Source organism: Protopterus annectens, chromosome 3.part0, assembly GCF_019279795.1.
Source record: "Protopterus annectens isolate FY-2018-M chromosome 3.part0, PAN1.0, whole genome shotgun sequence".
In the NCBI taxonomy this organism is placed as follows: Eukaryota; Metazoa; Chordata; order Ceratodontiformes; family Protopteridae; genus Protopterus; species Protopterus annectens.
Window position 1 is genome coordinate 866,485,126 of NC_056731.1, and position 12,181 is coordinate 866,497,306.

General features: G+C 42.8%; 1 protein-coding gene across 1 annotated transcript in view; it reads left to right on the forward strand.

Annotated features, from left to right (window-relative positions):
* The window catches only part of DTNBP1 (dystrobrevin binding protein 1), a 2,114,168-nt gene that overhangs the window by 838,010 nt on the left and 1,263,977 nt on the right, over nucleotides 1–12,181 (forward strand). The gene's annotated exons all lie outside the window — the stretch shown is intronic.

Here is a 12,181-nt window from a genome sequence, read left to right on the forward strand (position 1 = left end):
AGAACTGAGAAATAAGTATTTTTCACTCTCTTAATTGCAGCTGTTTTTGATTGGCAGGTGAAAATTGTCTTCTAAACTGATCTGTTCAGTTTTTCATAAGATAAATTTCTTTAGCCTGTCTAGCCTTTTAGCTGTACAAGCTTCAAAATGTACAATGGCTTTTAAAAGAAATGAAGTGCATTCTACTTATGGAAATACACTTTTGAATTCATTAGTTGAGTTTTACCCATGCCTTGGTGACTTTCCACAAATTGAACCTAAAAACAAAATAAATGGAAGCAGAACTTGACACATTATTGTATAAAGACAAATGATGTATCTATCTATGTATCTATCTGTCTGTCTATCTATCTGTATGACTAGCTAGCTAACTTTGTGTTTAAGGGGAGGATTTTGACAGCGAGAGAGAGAGACCTGGAATGCACAGATAACGTTCTGAAGTGTGCTCACTATGTTTATGTCAGTATTATCTGATTTTAGTTGTAGATACAAGTAAAATATTTTAACTTTTTCCCTATCCCACACACACACACACACACCAGATTCTCAGATGTTCATCGTGTTTCACTGTTGCAGTCATGACTGTAGGGTTCTCCCCTGCCGGCAGGCAGTCCTCGGTCGGCCAGAATCCCAAAGTCTGGGTCCGGCGTCGGCTGTTCAGCCACGCTCCCTGACGTCAGAGCACCAGGAGTACAAAGCTGACAGCCGATGCCATGTTCCCCAGTAGATAGCAGTGCCGGTCGGCTGACTCCTGACAATTTTTTCTAATCAAACTTCAGTCCGAAGACTTTCTTCTCCTACTCAAAGCGAAGTACCCCGTTGGGGAAACTTTTTTCTTGCTCCAGTCCGATGTCAGAAAAAGTTAATAATTGTATTTCATGTGGGAAGCAAATACCTCATAAGGATTTTCATTCTTACTGTATTCCTTGCTTAGGCCCTGACCACGATGTAGCTAGTTGTCGGTTTTGTGCTAGATTCAATCAACGTACTATTAAACGAAGGTATGATTTTGCTTTTCATTACTTCGGTAGGCGTTTTAATTACAAAATGTCGTCAGATACGGTTCCGGCTACCGGAGTTCACAAACGACGCAAGGACAAAGACAGGCCTCCGAGGTCCAAATCAGACGATATCGCACAAGCGGATCCAGCTTCAGGTTCGGCCGTCGTCAGTGAGGCGCTTTTGCAGCCCCTGTCATCGGCCATTTCGGAACCGATAGCCGAAATGGACTCCCACAAGGAGCCAACTAGGCCTTTGAATATTTCAGTTGGACCTTCGGACAATGCTCCTTCGGATGGGTCCGGAGCCGCTATGCAGGTACCGGCTTCCGAAGGGGTTTTCAGGCCTACTCAGCTTCTTATAAAGGCAAAGCCAAAGACAAAGGCAAAGACTCCTTCCAAATCAAAGACTGCAACCCAGGCCTCTTCTGATCCGGCTCCCAAGTCTCAGAAACAGTTACTTAAAATGGCGGAGGACTGACTTACTATGATTAGGGGTTCACATCCCCCTCCAGTTAAAAGGCCAAGGCAGGAAGTTTATTATGACTCCTCTGATCAGGCTTCTGTTTCTTTTTCTGACCAGGAATATTCTTTCCCTCCTTATGAGGATTCTGATGCTGAGGAATCCATTCCTTCAGCTTCTCCCCCTGAGGATTTCTCTTTTGGGGAAACTTTGCATGAAATGAGGGAACATTTCCACTGGGAAGGACAGGAGTACTCGGAATCTAAGAAAAGACTAAGGGATTTTCATCTTCTTCCCCAACATAGGCCCCTGGCTATTCCTCCTATTTTGGATATTGTGGATGATGCTTTTTCGGAGGCTAACTTAACTCCTGACTCTTTTCCTCCAGCTCCTGTTAAGCCAGACAGATACTATAGGGCTCCTGATTCCCACCAGTTTTTATTCAAGAACTCTGCTGCTGACCCTGAAACCATTTCTCAGGGTCCTAAGGGCGTTAAGGCTGCTTCTGCTAAAAACTCAATTCCCACTGAGAAGGATTCCAGATCTTTAGAAAGATGGGGCAAAAAAGTGTACACTTCTGCTACTTTATCTATTAGGGCTTTAAACTGTCAGTTTGATATGCTGAAATACCAGCAATTTCTCCTGTCTGTTTTTAAGCAAAAGCTAACTTCCATTTCCGCCTGTACAGATGATAAGGAACTGCATGACTTATTGCATGCCACTGAACAAGTTGGGAAGCATGGTTTACACTGTGGATTTGATGCCTTGGAGGCTTCTTGTAGGGCTGCTGCCTCTGGCACAGTAATTAGAAGGCATGCATGGTTAAAGGAACAAAATTTGCCAGATCAGGTAAAGGCTAAATTATTGGATGCTCCTGTTCAGCATAATGTTTTATTTGGATCTAAAGCTGAAGACGTGATTAAAAAGATGGAGGACAAGGCAAAGTCCATGCAAACAGTTAAAGATTTCTTACAAGTACAGCCACCCAGGTTTAGCAGGAATTGGCCTACAAAAAATTCGTCCTTTCCCAATTCAGACAGGCCTCAGAGGGGTAGATATAGATGCCCCCGAGGTAGGCCTCAAATGCAAGCCTCTTATAGACCAAGACAGTGGACTGCTTCCACCCCTAGGGGAGGAGAAGACAGGTCGCAAGCTCATAGAAAACAGACTCAATGACTCCCTCTGTTGGGCTGCAGGAACTTCTTGCCTGGAAGCCCCTCTCAGAGGAAAACGTTCTCTTTTTCATCTAAATTGGACGCATATAACCCAAGACAAATGGGTTCTGGATGTGGTTACAAGAGGTTACAAATTCCATTTTCATACCCCACCAAGGCCAAGCGGATGTCCAGATCTTCCAAAACATCAATGGTCAGAGGCATTAAACCAGGTGGAAGCTCTCTTGGCTATGAAAGCCATAGAACTAGTTCCACTTTCAGAGATGGGACAAGGTTTTTACTCAAGGCTCTTTCCAGTCCCCAGGAAGCAAAATTCATGGAGACCCATTCTGGATCTGTCAGTCTTGAACACTTTTCTAGAGATACCAAAATTCAAGATGCTTACTCTACAGCAGCTACTACCAATGCTGACAAAAAATGCATGGATGGTAACTTTGGATTTAAAAGAAGCATATTTACACATTCCCATCAGACAGGAACGCAGAAAATACCTCCGGTTCAAGGCAGGATCGAGGCACTACCAATTCTCTGCGCTGCCCTTTGGATTGTCTACTGCGCTCAGGGTCTTTACCAAGTGCCTGGCTCCAGTAGTAGCTTATTGCAGACTCAAGGGAATTCAAATTTACCCTTATCTGGACGACTGTCTTATTCAGGCAGACAGCAAGGATGTCTTACTCCAGCATCTACAGTTTGTTCAGAATCTTCTCAAGTTCCTGGGATTCACTGTAAACATAAAAAAGTCAAATTTGACACCCTCACAACAGATCATTTTTCTGGGCGCTTCTCTAAACACAACAACCCAGATGGCATTTCTGACATACGAAAAACAGTTACAGCTGGCTTCAACTTTCAAAACCTTGGCAACTACAACTCAGCTATCTGCAAGGAGATTCCTGCAGGCTCTGGGTTACATGGCCTCCTGCATCCTTCTCGTACCACATGCAAGACTACATATGAGGAAAATACAGTGGTACCTAAAAAGTGTATGGTCTCAGCATTGTCACAGTCTAGACATACTGATCTCCGTCCTGCTTTGTCTTCAAAAGGAATTCCTTTGGTGGTCCAAGGCATGTACTCTAAACAAAGGAAAACCCTTCTGCCTGCCTCAGATTCTAACCACGGACGCCTCAGATTATGCATGGGGAGCCCATTTTCGGGGCAACTGTCTGCAGGGCCTTTGGACAAAGGATCAGAAGCACCTACATATCAATTTAAAGGAAATGTTAGCCATTCAGAAAGCTCTATTGGTCTTCAGGAATCTTCTACAACCAGGACAACTACTGATACGGACAGACAACACCACAGTTATGTGGTACATAAACAAGCAAGGGGGATCTCATTCTTACCCCCTTTGCAGACTAGCCATGCATCTTTGGAACACAGCCCTAGCTTGCAATCTGGATCTTCAAGCACAGTTTCTACCAGGGAAGCAAAACTTCCTGGCAGACAGTCTGAGCAGAAACCTTTCGGATCCACATGAATGGATGTTGGACTCCGAAATATTCAAGATGATTACAGCAGTCTGGGGATGTCCTCACATAGACCACTTTGCATCCCACCTCAATCATCAACTACAAATTTTTTGCACCAGGACTTTCCACGATCAAGCTTGGAAAGTGGATGCTCTATCATTCAGTTGGAGAAACCTCTCGGGATATGCCTTTCCGCCTCTTCCTCTTCTTCCACGGGTATTACTAAAGATCAAGCAGGACAAGCCCAAGATGATAATCTTGCTGGCCCCAAATTGGCCTCGACAGTTTTGGTACCCAACACTGAGAAACCTTTGTCTAGAGCCACCCTGGGTTTTACCACAGATTCCGAACCTTCTGTCCCAACACCAGGGTCAGATTCTACACTCCCATGTCAAAACTCTCAGCCTGGCGGCCTGGTTAATCCAGGATCTTTGATTCATTCTCTCCTACCCAAGCATGTTATGGATGTCATTTTAGAAGCTAGACGTCCTAGCACTAGAAAATCTTAATGCAGGAAAATGGAAAAGATTTTGTTCCTGGATGCAGGCTCAGGATTCTGATCATCTTATTCCTAACATTCCTCAGATTTTACTTTACCTGTCAGACCTCTTACTTAAGGGTCTCTCTTTCTCTTCCATAAAGATACACGCCTCTGCTATTTCTGCTCATTACAATACAGACCCTCCTATCTTTGCCCACCAGCTCATGAGACAATTTCTCCGAGGAGCTAAGAACTTAAGGCCCCCTAGATCTCCTCCCATTCCTGCTTTGGATCTCAACTATGTTTTGGAAAAGCTCACCTTACCTCCTTTTGAGCCTGCTGCCTCATCTGACATCAAGTTTTTATCTTGGAAGACAGCCATCCTTCTAGCTCTGACCTCTGCCAGGAGGGTTTCAGAGTTGCAAGCTCTTATGGCTGTGGAACCTTATATTATTTTTCATCAAGACAGGGTGTCTTTAAGGACTAATCCTACTTTCATGCCTAAGGTGGTTTACAAAGTGGCTTTAAATCAAACTATTCACTTGCCAACTTTTTTCCCCACTCCTCAAAATAAAGGGGAAAGGATCTTACATTCCTTGGATGTACACAGACAACTACATTTTTACCTGGACAGAACCAAGGACATCAGGAAATCAGAGCAATTGTTTGTTTCTTATGCTTCAAGTTCCCAAGGTAAAGCTATTTCAAAACAGACCATTTCTAAATGGATTGCTCATGGAATCAGATTTTGCTATTCACACCATGGAAAGCAAATCCCAGGGAATATAAGGACTCACTCTACCAGAGCTGCTGCCACTTCAGCTGACTTCCTCAGGGGAGTTCCTACCAAAGACATTTTGGAAGCTGCAACCTGGGAGTTCAGTGCATACTTTTTCCAAGCTCTACAATCTACCTCTCTACTCTAAGTCTACGGCAGGCTTTGCTTCTGCAGTCTTGCAGGGCCTTATAGCCGCCCCCTCTACTTTATGACCACCTCCCTTTCTTTCTGCTTTGGGATTCTACCCTACAGTCATGACTGCAACAGTGAAACACGATGAACATAGTACAGTTGTGTACACTTACCATAAATGTAGATGTTCGAGTGTCTTCACTGTTGCAGTCTGGGTTTCCTCCCTCCTGTCCCCTCTTATTTTTTCTTTTGTGTGGTTCCTTTTTTCACCCTTCTTCTGAGGTGTATTTGCAAAGGGTATGGGACCTTATTCATTTTGGAACTTCTGACATCTGGGGCAAGAAAAACTGGAGAACATGGCGTCGGCTGTCAGCTTTGTACTCCTGGCGCTCTGACGTCAGGGAGCGTGGCTGAACAGCCGACGCTGGACCCAGACTTTGGGATTCTGGCCGACCGAGGACTGCCTGCCGGCAGGGGAGAACCCTACAGTCATGACTGCAACAGTGAAGACACTTGAACATCTACGTTTATGGTAAGTGTACACAACTGTACTTTTTACACAGTGGTGCTGACTGCAGCAAGACAGGAGGAATATTTTTCATAAGCATATAAAGGTACAACAATCATATTGGGTGTTTGTGTGATAACTACACATCTTGGTATATGGCAAGACATGAAGCCAGCAGTACATTGAAATGCCTTAATCTGCTTATAAAGCCAAACTGTTTTAAAGTGTGTGCGTACACACAGACACACACGTATACCTGTATGCATATGTCATTTACATTTGCAGCATTTTCACAATAAGATTTGCAGCAATATTCATAACCCAGAAATGAGCATGTAAATGCAAAGGTAGTCCAACTGATGGATGTGTTGAGCATTGGGATAGTAGTGTTACATTGTAACATTTTCCATTAATCACCCCTCAAAAAAGCTATACAAATTTATTTTTGTAATTTGAAGCACTGTATATCTGTAATGATGCTGAACACCGCTGATGTTAAACCTGCATAATACAGTGCCTTAGTGGTTCATTTCTATATCACTGAAACATATTACTGAAACAGAAATTAAAGCAAATGCTAAGAAATTTGAAAACAGAATCACTGTTGTCCTTATAAACCCTTCTTTGTGGGCCTGGAATTGCTCATTGCTCCTATATTGAGAAAATATGCTGTTATACCTTAAGAATTGAATGAGTCACCAAGCTAAAACTAACTATTTTAAAGCATTAGTACACACATCACTCAACTCCATTCCTGAAGAATTCTAGACAAAGACAAAAATATGGGGGTAGCAAAGGTTAAATATCGGGAACTTTTTTGTTTTAAATATTATTCTGTTATTTATTTGAATTTGTTAACAGATAGAGCACTAATCACAAATGACCAAATTCAGTCTCAGCCAGGGCAAAGTGCAGCTGTAAAATTATTTTATGCAGTACAGATAGAATGTTAATGCAGCATAATGTCTACTCAAGGTTAGAGTAAAGTAGCAATAAGATAAGTTTAGGTAAGCATCCATCATGAGAAATTATTTTTGCTGTATAGCTGATTGAGTTGAAATGAGCTTACACATTCTGAAGAACTTATGTACAACTGTATACAAGACAGTCAAATCTTAAAGTAAGTGTGATGTAAAAGTTATAGGGATATAGAGCAAGAAAGTTATTAGACATTGGTAGAATGTGAGGTGCTTCATTAATGTGACCAGGGGCATAACAGGCATTTAGCAAGTTTCAGAAGATGAGTTTGTATTTGTGTCTGGACCGCTGAGTATGGTGATATTCCTTTGAGATAGGCAGGAATAGATTCCTAGAGTTTAGGGCCAAGAACAGAGAAGCACTGATTTGTGCAGTGATGCTTGGATTTGAGGGCTCGTAGTAAGGGGACTGAATTGCCATTATTCCTGAGGTTGTAGGATGGGAGTTGTATTAGTTTGCCTGCTAAGGGGGAGAATGTTTCATTGTGTATAAGCTTGAATACTTTGGAGTCTAATAGCAATTGTTTCTTTGCTTGACTGTGAGCCATTTTGCGTTTTCTTGGGTTTTGCTGTGGTGTTCATGCTTTTTAATTTCTCCAGATCTTTTGGGTTTCTAATACCATGACGGAAATGGATCCCATTCCTAAGTCAACATATGATTAAAGTGCATGAAACTAGTACTGTTAAAGTCTTTGATGTCAGCCAGAAGTGCTGTTTGCATCACTCGCAATGTACCCAATAATGACTCCTCCTGCAATTCGTGCAATATTATTCATGCTTTTTTAATTTCTCCAAATCTTTTGGGTTTCTAATACCATGAACAGGAGTGGACCCCATTCCTAAGTCAAAATATGATTAAAGTTCATGAAATTAGTATTGTTTCAATCTTTGATGTCAGCCAGCCAGAAGTGCGCTCCGCAGCACCTGCAATGTGCCCAGTAATGACTCCTGCTGCAATTCTTACAGAGTTACATGTATTGGTAAAAAAGTAAAGTCTTTCGGCTTTTCGCGGTTAGGGGTCGCCATAGCGGAACTCCAGTCTGCTAATGATTGGCAGTGGATTTTTACGGTGCCAAGTTGCCAGCCAGACGCCCAACCTTCAAACAAGACACACCCATTCATACACGCACCTACCTGCATGTCTTTAAATGTCACTCGACCATGGGGAGGACATGCAGACTCCACACAGAAGGTCATCAGCCGAAAATCAAACGGGAGAACCTCTTGCTGTGAGGCGACAACGCTAACCGTTACACCACCGTGGCCTAGTTACATGTATTAGTAACACATCTAAATACGACTGTAGATTCTTTTTGTAAGACCTATTGCTCCTACTACTATTGGAACTATCTGGGTATCTTTCTTCCACATTGCTCTCGTTTCTGCCTGCAAATCCTGATATTTTATGACATTGTGTCTCACTGTACTCAAGACACTGTAGTCACTGGGTGTAGCGATTTCAATGATCAGTGCTGCTTTTATCTTCTTTTCATGGACCACTGTCTTTTTTCTCACATCTATCTTTTGAACTGTTGGTAATGGGTGATCCCATGTGATGTAGACTTCATAATTTTCTATGATTCTTTGTGACTCATGTTTCCAGTGTTTTTCAGCTACTTCAGTATTATAATGTTTGCACAATCCCCAGTGCAACAGTCTTACCACATTATTATGCCTTTCAGTATACAGTCCTCTGCCATTAGTATATTACAACCAGCAACAAGGTGTGCAAGTGTTTCCAATTCTGTTTTACAAAACCTACATTTGTCTGTTTCTCCCACATGTTCAATGGACTTTGTAAACCAATGTGTACGTAGCCCACTATCATGGGCCGCTAATATTAATCTTTCATCTTTTGTTTTGAATTCACATCTCTTTAATCATTCCTGTGTTCAATCCTGATCAACATGAAGTTCTTCCAGGAGTTTTCTGTACTTGCAACTGTATTTATGCATTTTCCACATTTCTTGCCTTCTCATCTGATCCTTCATCTTATATTTTTTCTTTTGTTTTTTGGCACATTCAGTTGCTGCTTTATTTTTATGTACTTCTGGTTTGATTTCCTTTTCCCCTTGACACGGATGTGCTTCTGCTACACTAAGAAGGGAAGTCATCTTAAATTTATTCTCCTCATGTTTCAAAACTTTCACTCTGTTTGGGTCTTGTGAGGTCAGCAGATATGTATGCATTCCCACGACTGTAGATCTATCCTTGTAAACAATTTCATGGAGGCCTATACCTCCTTCGGAATGGGGAATATATAGTCTTGGTATGCACTGATTTTTATAAATCATTTGATGGCCATGAAGCATCCTTCTTGTTTTCCTGTCTAATCTATCCAACACCTTTTGGGACCATTCAGTCACTCCAAAACTATTTTAGGACAGGAAGATCAAATTGGTTTGTAGCTTGAATTTTGTTCTGAGATGTCAACTCTGTTTTCAGGATTAAGTCTTCTAAAATATTCCTAAGTTTTATTCACATTTGTTCATGTTTTATTGTCGATCCTTCATCAATTCCCAAATATTTATCCACTCCCTCTTGCTCAAGTTATTTTATATTACATTCTTGTCCCAAACTGATGTTTTCTTGGTGCTGCAGATGTTCTTCGTCTTCCATTGCTGCAGTCCTGACTATTGGGTATAGTCCGCGTCCCAGTCGGCCCGAATACCAGAGTATAAGGCTGACGTCGGTCAGGGCGCATTAGACTGACGTCAGTACGTCAGGGTACTAATGCGCATGACCGACGTCATATCCTCAGTCTTTTTTGCCGCATGGTCCGATGCAGAAGCAGTTTTGCGAGTGCAGGTTGGCGTACTGAAATATTTCGAGTTTCAGACCGAAACAGAGTTGGCTAAGTACCCGTTGGGAACATTTTAGTTTTTCTTGCCTCAGTATTTTACCGGATGTCAGAAAAAGTGAATAACTGTATTTCTTGTGGGAAACAGATACCTCATAGGGATTATCATACCTTGTGTATACCTTGTTTAGGGCCTGAGCACGACGTCGTTGGTTGCCGCTCTTGTGCTAGGTTTAACAAACGCACTATTAAGAGGAGGTTAGACTGTGCCAGGTTAGTGTTTGGGAAGCGTTGCAATTATAAAATGCCGTCGGATGCTCCGACGCCCGCTTCCTCCAAGAAGCGCAAGGATAAAACAGTGAAGCCTAGGGTTGAGGAGCCGGCAGTCCCGGACGTCGGTTCTTTAGAAGGCTCTGTGGAGCCGGAGGTTTTGCCAGGAGTTTCCATGGAGTCCCAGGCAGAAACTATACTCTCACAGGATGTGCCTTCTCAGGAGGTAGGCCAGGCTGAGGGGGCTTCTCAGGTGACTGTTCTTCCCTCTCTTCCCAAGGTAGTTAGGGCCTCTCCTTCTGTTGCCAAAACTTCTTTGAGAGGTAGGCCTACTTCAGCTTCAGTGGGGGCTTCTCCTAGTATTTCGGGTTCTGTACCTAAGAAGCATATGCTTAAAATGGCAGAAGATTTGATTACTATGATTAGGGGTTCTATGCCTCCGCCTGATAAGAGGCCTAGGGTGGAACCGGAGTTTGATAGTTTTGAACAGTGTTCAGAGGCTTCAGAATCTTCTGTGGAAGATTTGCAGGAGTATCCTACTTATTCTGATTCTGATGTGGATGATTCCACTCCTACAGCGTCTCCACCTGAGGATTTCTCATTTTCAGAGACTTTGCATTCCATGAGGGAACACTTTAAATGGGAAGGCCAGGATTACTCTGATTCCAGGAAAAGGCTTAGGGAGTTCTTGTTTTTACCCCAGCATAGGCCTTTAGCTATTCCTCCTGTGTTGAATGTGGTGGAAGATGTTTTTGCAGAGGCTTCCCTGAACCCTGACTCTTTGCCTCCTGCTCCTGTTAAGCCTGATAGGTATTATAGGGTGCCTGAGGCTCATAAATATTTGTTTAAGAGTCCTAGGGCGGACCCAGAAACTATTTCTCAAGGGCCTAAGGGTGTAAAGGCTTCTGTGGTTAAAAATCCTGTTCCCACTGATAAAGAGGCAAGGGCTTTGGATAGGTGGGGAAAGAAAGTGTATACTTCTTCCACTCTAGCCATGAGAGCTTTGAATTGTCAGTTTCACATGCTAAAATATCAGAATTATCTCCTTTCACAATTGAAATCTAAGGTGGATGCTTTGGCGGAAGGTATTGAGTGTAAAGAGTTGCTGGATTTGGTTCATGTGTCTGAACAAGTGGGTAAGCATTCTTTGCAATGTGGTTTTGATGCTGTACAGGCCTCCTCGAGGGTGGCTGCTACCAGTTCTGTTCTTCGCAGGCATGCCTGGTTGAAGGATCAGAATTTAGCTGAGCATGTTAAGACAAGAATTTTGGATGCTCCTTTACAGTCTGATGTGTTGTTTGGTTCACCTGTGGAAGCAGTTTTAAAGAAAATGGAGGACAAAGCTAAGTCTATGCAAACTGTTAAAGATTTTTTGCAGGTGCAGCCACCGAAGTTTAGTAGAAATTGGCCTGCTAAGGGGTGGACATATCCTGCTTATGATTCTCAGTCTAGGGGTAGGTCTAGACGTGGTAGGGGCAGGGCTCAAGGTTCTTTTAGGCCTAGAACAGGGAGTTCACCTGCTCAGACTTCTGGTGAGGGCAGGGGTCAGTCCTTTCGTAAACAGACCCAATGACCTGTTTTTTCAGCTGCCAGCAGATTCACGCCTGGCAGCTCCTTTGGGGGGAAGACTGTCTCTTTTCAAAGAAAATTGGGATTTAATTACTCAAGACAAATGGGTGTTGGATATCATTCACCACGGTTACAGATTTTATTTCCATACAATGCCCCCTTTCAAAGGCATGCCAGACGTTCCTCCTCTACAAAGAAAAGAGGCTCACAAGCAAGTTTTACAGTTACTTCACATAGGGGCCATTCAGCCAGTCCCTGTATCAGAAAGGGGCCTAGGATTTTATTCTCGCCTGTTCCTTGTACCAAAGAAAGGGGACACGTGGAGACCAATTTTGGATTTATCTCTCCTCAACACGTTTTTGGACATTCCCAAGTTCAAGATGTTGACGTTACAACAGCTTTTACCTCTGCTGGGCAAAGATCACTGGATGGTAACTTTGGATCTCAAGGAAGCTTACCTTCATGTGCCTATAAGGCTAAGTTGCAGGAAGTATCTGCGGTTTCGAGCTGGAAATTCTCATTATCAGTTCTCTGCATTGCCCTTTGGCTTATCTACTG